Raw genomic sequence first — 6000 nt, 5'->3', positions numbered from 1 at the left:
ACGCTTATCTCGGGCCGCGTATGTGCTACCTCATGTCTCGAAACGTTTCGCGATCGTGCTGTCGAGACATTTGGCGTTTCTTGCGCGACAGCAGAGAGGCCGAGACTCGTCACTATATTCATCGCTTTCTACGTCCTTATATCCTCCACCTACGCTTTCAGTACAAGAGAGTCTGATGGGACATAGGATCGCACATATTCTCTCGGTCTCTCTTTTTCCCTCCTCTCTTCGTTTCTCTATCGTGTTCTCTCTCTCTCTCTCTGTTTACCCGTCGGCGTCACGCACATGCTCCAAACGTAATCTACGTATGTTGTGTGTACGACGACCTTTTGCATCAAAAGCTTTGTTTATGAGCCGAGGAGATTTATGGTCTTGCAGAACACAAGCCAGTGAGAACAGCCGATTCGCTCTCTCACTATTTTTTCTTCCTTCTCGTCTCCCCCTCTCCTTCCCTATCTTCCTTTTTGCTCGGGACTCGAGTACTTTATTTGTGCGCGCACAGCTCGAGATCTGTGCTATATCGAGAGGCAACGTCGAAGAAAATTAATTTTTCAAAGAGCTCTCTCCCTCTGGGTGAATTACGATCGCTGTATCGCCTTCGCTCTCCTCTCTCTATCCGCGACTCAATCATCGTTAACGCCGCTTACCAACTATATTCCATTGTCGAAGCTCCGAGCTGAAACCTCCTTTTCGTATAGCTATAGATACGCTCTTGTTCAACTACGATAATTATTCCATGTGCGAGTTTACCGAACAGTTTGTTGTGAATTAATGCATGATTTATACGCCCGGCGCGTCGTGCACATGCGATCCTAAACTTCCAGATTGTGATATTCATGATATTGTAGAAGCCCCGGTTAGACGATAATTGCGCGAATCGCGCTCAAAACGGACCGAAATTTCGCAACGCTGATGCAATTTCATTGGATTTTTTTCATAAGCCGGTCTGTTTACCTCGAACGGAAATTCGTCACAATTAATCTGAATTAATGAGTCGAACTCACCGGGCGAAACACTGTGGGAAAATCTTTTCGATCAAAAACTATCGCGATTCACTTGTAAAGAGAGCAGCAGCAGCAGCAGCAGCAGCAGAGTTTCATTTAACCAGGCCCGAATCTCCTTCAGTTTAATTTCATCTGCACGAATCATTTTCAACGAAAGAGTTTCGACACCTGCAACTATTTCGCTCCCCAAATTCGATCAGACCGAATGAATTTCTTTCCACGTTAAATAATCGTTGAGTTTATTGTCATGCTTCGGTCGCCAAGCGTCACGTTGGCTCCAACAGTCACAGTAATTTTTCAGCACAAGCGCATATGCCTCGACGACTTTATTCCCACGTCGCACACGAAACTCAAAATAACCGAGCGACGAAAAGCTCTTCGGCGAGGAGTGGATAACACTGGTGTCAGATCAGACTCGCTGAAATTCGGTACAGAAAAAGTGCTTATTAATGCGATATTACAGGGAGAATAAATATCAAGGTTAAACACATGCTTTAAGTAGTTGAATGCGAAGTGTACACTTTGGTCGTTAGCCGTTGGTCTGGATCCTCGACTCACACACTCATCCCCCTGTCGTTTGCGTCGAGGATGGAGTTTTCCCCACTGCGAGAGTTTTCCCTCTCGTTCTCGTAGGTATTCCGGCACACGATGTTAGAGCTCTCGTCGTCAAGGAGAGTGAGTTTTCTATATACATTGATAGGAATGGTAGTATCGAGAATGTTGGCCAACATAGAGAGTCGAAGGGACTTTTCGTCAACGTGCGACGACTTGTGTCTGTCCTGGGGGAAGAGTAAGTCGGTAGGAGGACAAAGGCGAGGGTACATAAGTAGTAGAAACGTCGGAGCGTGGTACGCGTCCGAGGGAAGCTTTTTTCCCCTCCGCGGAGGAGCGAAATTCGCTATCGTGGCTGCTCCATCTCCCGCAGTAGTTTTCTCGCGAGCCCGGTCGTGCGATCTCCCTCCTGTGGAGCCTCGGAAGGTTCTCGGTGCTCGTACTCTCTCGCGAGGGAGAGCGAGCGAGAGAGCAAGCGGAGTGCGGATCGCGGGTGGGGAGAAAAGGCAGGGTTCTCGGGCGTGGCCATCGCCGATGGGAGGGCACGCCTCTCTCGGTTTCAGCGCCACCGCTGCGATGAGCGAGGAGGATGGAGATGCTGAGAGAAAAGGAGAGAGAGAGAGAGAAAGGGAAAAATGCTCTCTCGGAGCTGGCCCTCGTTGCCTTTTCCCAGCTCAGCTCCACCGTCCTTCGTCGTCGTCGTCGTCGTCGTCGTCCTCGTCGTCGTGGCTCATCAAATGTTTTTCGCCGCGGATTATGACGCGGACTGCGCGATTATGACCACCGCCGAGTCGCCCTCTCTCTCGCGCTCACCCTCCTACGTCTTTCCCTCGCTCCCTCGCACTCCGTGCCATGTGCGCACTGTGTCTGTATACTCTGGACTACGTATTAACGTACCGCACACCGAGTACACTTTTTTCTCTTCGGTTTCTCTCTATTTTTCTTGCCTCCTTCGCTCTGCTCCTTCCCCTGCTTCGTCTCCGTCTCGCTCTTCTCTCCTCTCGTTCCTCGTACTCGTCTCTCCACTTTTTTACCTCTTCGCCTCATATTTTTTGCTCCCCCTTGCCTACTCCTACTCTTTCTTCGCGTCCTTCCGCTGCGCCTTTCCACCCGCTCCGCCGTTTCTTCGTTCCGTTTGCTCTCGCGCTTCATCCCGTCGCTCCGGGCTCCTGCACGGCCTGCTGGCTTCAGCTGCCTCTGCATCTCGTGCGTTGGCGAAGCCTCTTTTTTCACTCTTTCTCCCCTTCTCCAATGGCTTTTCACTTTTTTCATCCGCTTTCCTCGCCTCTCCTGCCAACCTCGATAGCCCACGTACTCCTATGGAACACCTTTTTTCCTCTTGCTCTCGATCTTTCCCATCGATCGAACTCTCCACTCATGCCCATTGGGTCCTCAGTTTTTCTCAGTTCTCACGTCCTCCGTCACTTTTTTCGCTTCTTTTCATTCATCGTGAAAACAACGTGAAAAGTAGCAACTTTTTGTGACCTCTGACCTTGGCTGAGTTCACGATCGTTTCGAATTTCATTCAATTTTTTTGACTATTTCAACCCCGCATCACACGAAAGCTCCGAAGCTTTTGATGTTAATTTACAGTTCAATTATCTCCCTCGATCTGCATCCCAGCGCCGAATTTCGTGGAATTTCATTGTTCAATGTAAATCCACTGTAATTTATATCATGATAAAACTAGATTCAGTCGGGATTTGCATTTGTGGGGTTAGCAATCGTCGAGCTGAAAGTAAAGGATATTTGGAATATTGCAGGTCGCTTGGAATCTGTAAACGAGAAAGCTTTGTATTTAAAATTAGTTGTAGTATTCCAAATGCTCCGGACTCCATTCGCATTTCGGATTAATCGTTCATTAAAATATTCTAATGGTCAGCCGAACGAGAATTAACGTGTATAATCAGTTTTACGTAGATTGTTGAATACGCGGGGGAATGCGTTGATGAAATACTCGAGCAAATACGCGGAGGAGAACAAGACACGAATCAACAAAGCGGAAAGTAAATTTCGACCTCATAATTGATCAATTTCACATTTTACTCAGTCTCTTCATAGGATCGAATGTACAGAAAAATCCAAAGCACAAAACTTTCGCATTGGACGCACTAACTCCACTGGCTACGTTGCATAATCGCACAGAAAGAATCGGCGTTGCTTCTCCGATTCCCTAGCAAAATTCTGACATAATCGGAGTCGATTTTTCCCCAAAATGATATTTAGACTCGAGGAAATCGAGGGGTCCGAAAAATTTATATGATTCTTCACATCAGAATAAAAACAGAAATTCATTCCCCCGAGGAATCCCGATGAAAAAGCACTAATTCGGAATCAACAAGGATTCGTGGAATCGGACAGTTTCCCTCGAGCGTCTCAACGTCCGTAGAGGTAATTTAGGTCCAATTATTGCAAAGTAAAAGCAGCGAATCGGTGCGAAACGTTGAGTATGAAAAGTCGCGATGTGCGATAGTGTGGAAAGCCCGATGCAGTTAATTCGGGAAAAGATAGGGATGCGGAGGAAAAGAGGGAGAGAAAAAAAGTGCACTTATGATGGAAGAGAGACACGCGCGCGCGTGCCTCTCGCTCTCAGCTCGCACGGACGCTCCGGGGCGTTGTAGTGACACTATCGGCGCGAAGGACGAGCGAGTTGGTATAAAGAGAGCGAGAGAGAGAGAGAGGCGCGCAAGGATTCGAGGGTGGATGTGCACACGGACGTCGGGACGTGTTGGAAGTGTACTCGCGAGCGCGGGGTAGCGGCTGCGAGTGGGTGTTCGTGGGAGTGGGGGAGGCTGGAAGGGAGGGATCGTGAGGTCGCCACAGGTCTCCGGGGTGGAGGAGGTGGTGCGAGGCTGACGAAGTGGGGATCGGCCGATGGGCGGAGTTTGGAGGAGAGAAAAGCGGCGAGTGTGCGGCCGCGGCGGCGGCGGCGGCGGCGGCTCTTCCACGAGCGGCTTCCCCTACGGCGCTATTCCGCGAGGAGAGCAAACCGCGGCGCGTCAAAGCGCGAGAGGGAGAGAAGCCCTGTCGCCTCGAAGCGCGAATTTTGCCACGAATCGCCCGGAAAGTTTACCGTCTACTTTTGCCGTACGAACCCGTGCCCCTCTCGCCCTTGGCTCGAGTGTACAGCCACGTACACCATGACCGATAAACCTTCCGGAGGACAGACGATGCTTTCTCACCCTCCTCGAATCCGCTGCGATCGAGCGCTCCTCGGAATCGTACTGCCTATACGCTGTTTCAGGGTGGCGTTCGTTTGGGGACGAAGAAACTTGTCCGCGCGGAGGAATCTTAGCGCAAAAAACGTCAACGCTCTGCTAAGAAAGTTTCCACATTCTCCACTTTCTAGAGTCAACAATATTTCGTTGTGAAAAAGGATTAAAAACAGGGCAAAATAGAATCTCGTTTTGGGCTCGATGTCATTGGGATTGGTAATCGGAAGGAGTTTCGGAGATGACGAAAGGCCGTGCGATACTGTTCGCTCTCCCCGTAAGCCTGGATTCGACGGAGTGTAAACGGGGCAAGCGCGTAAGCTGATGAGATGGGGGGGGGGGGGAGGTCGAGGATTAACAACGGTGGGTGGCTGGTGGTGTTAATGGGCGTACTCGCGGTTAACACCCTTGGAGCTGCGAGTGTTGGATGGTGGGGGAGTGCGAAGCCGTTTGTACAGGTTATACGGAGAGTGGAGTTTGTCGGATGAGCGGGAGCGGCGGCGAGGGAGGGAAAAAATGAGAAAGAGGCGAGCGCCGGAGGAAGCGGGGGGTTGAAGGGAGAAGGGAATATTTGGTGGGGGGAGAGTGAGTCGGAGCGTCGGAAAAGGCGTCGCGTTCAACGCCACCCGGATTGGCGTTCCGTCGCCAATCCGGGAGGCGAGTTTCTCATTATCGCCCAACCGAAGCTTTACCCGGGGGTAGGGAGAGCGCGGAAGAGTGTCGACCCGAAGGCCTCGCCGTCGCGCTCCGAATTCCCCTTCCTCGCCGTCGCTCCACCGAGCAACTCTGCTCTCCCACCACGAACCTCGATCGTCCGAGGATATGGGACAGGGGACCCCGCGCATCTCCAACACTACAACGCCGAGTTTGCCTCCCCCCCCCCCCCCCCACCCCTCCACGCGAGATCGCGGAACATTGCTCAACGCTGGGATACGACTCCCGCCACCTCGGGGATAGATGGCGATGAAGCCAAACGAGCACTCTCGTGCTCCGGTCCCTTAGTAGTTGTGCGCTCGTTGTTGTAGGCAGTAAACCGGTCGACGGCGCGATCTGGCAACAGGGGAAAGGAGAGGAGGAGCCCCGCGTGATCTCAGTCTTCGCGTTGCTGCCCTCCAGCATTCACGCCTACCGCGTTTCGAAGCCGGCTCCCTTTCTCTCTCTCTTATTCACTTTGCCGCGCTCCTGGCTCTCTTTCTCTCTCGAGGATTCCTCTTCCCACTCGCTCCAACGGG

This window comes from Venturia canescens, chromosome 10 (assembly GCF_019457755.1).
Source record: "Venturia canescens isolate UGA chromosome 10, ASM1945775v1, whole genome shotgun sequence".
Lineage (NCBI taxonomy): Eukaryota > Metazoa > Arthropoda > Insecta > Hymenoptera > Ichneumonidae > Venturia > Venturia canescens.
Note: the sequence above shows the minus strand (reverse complement) of the source record.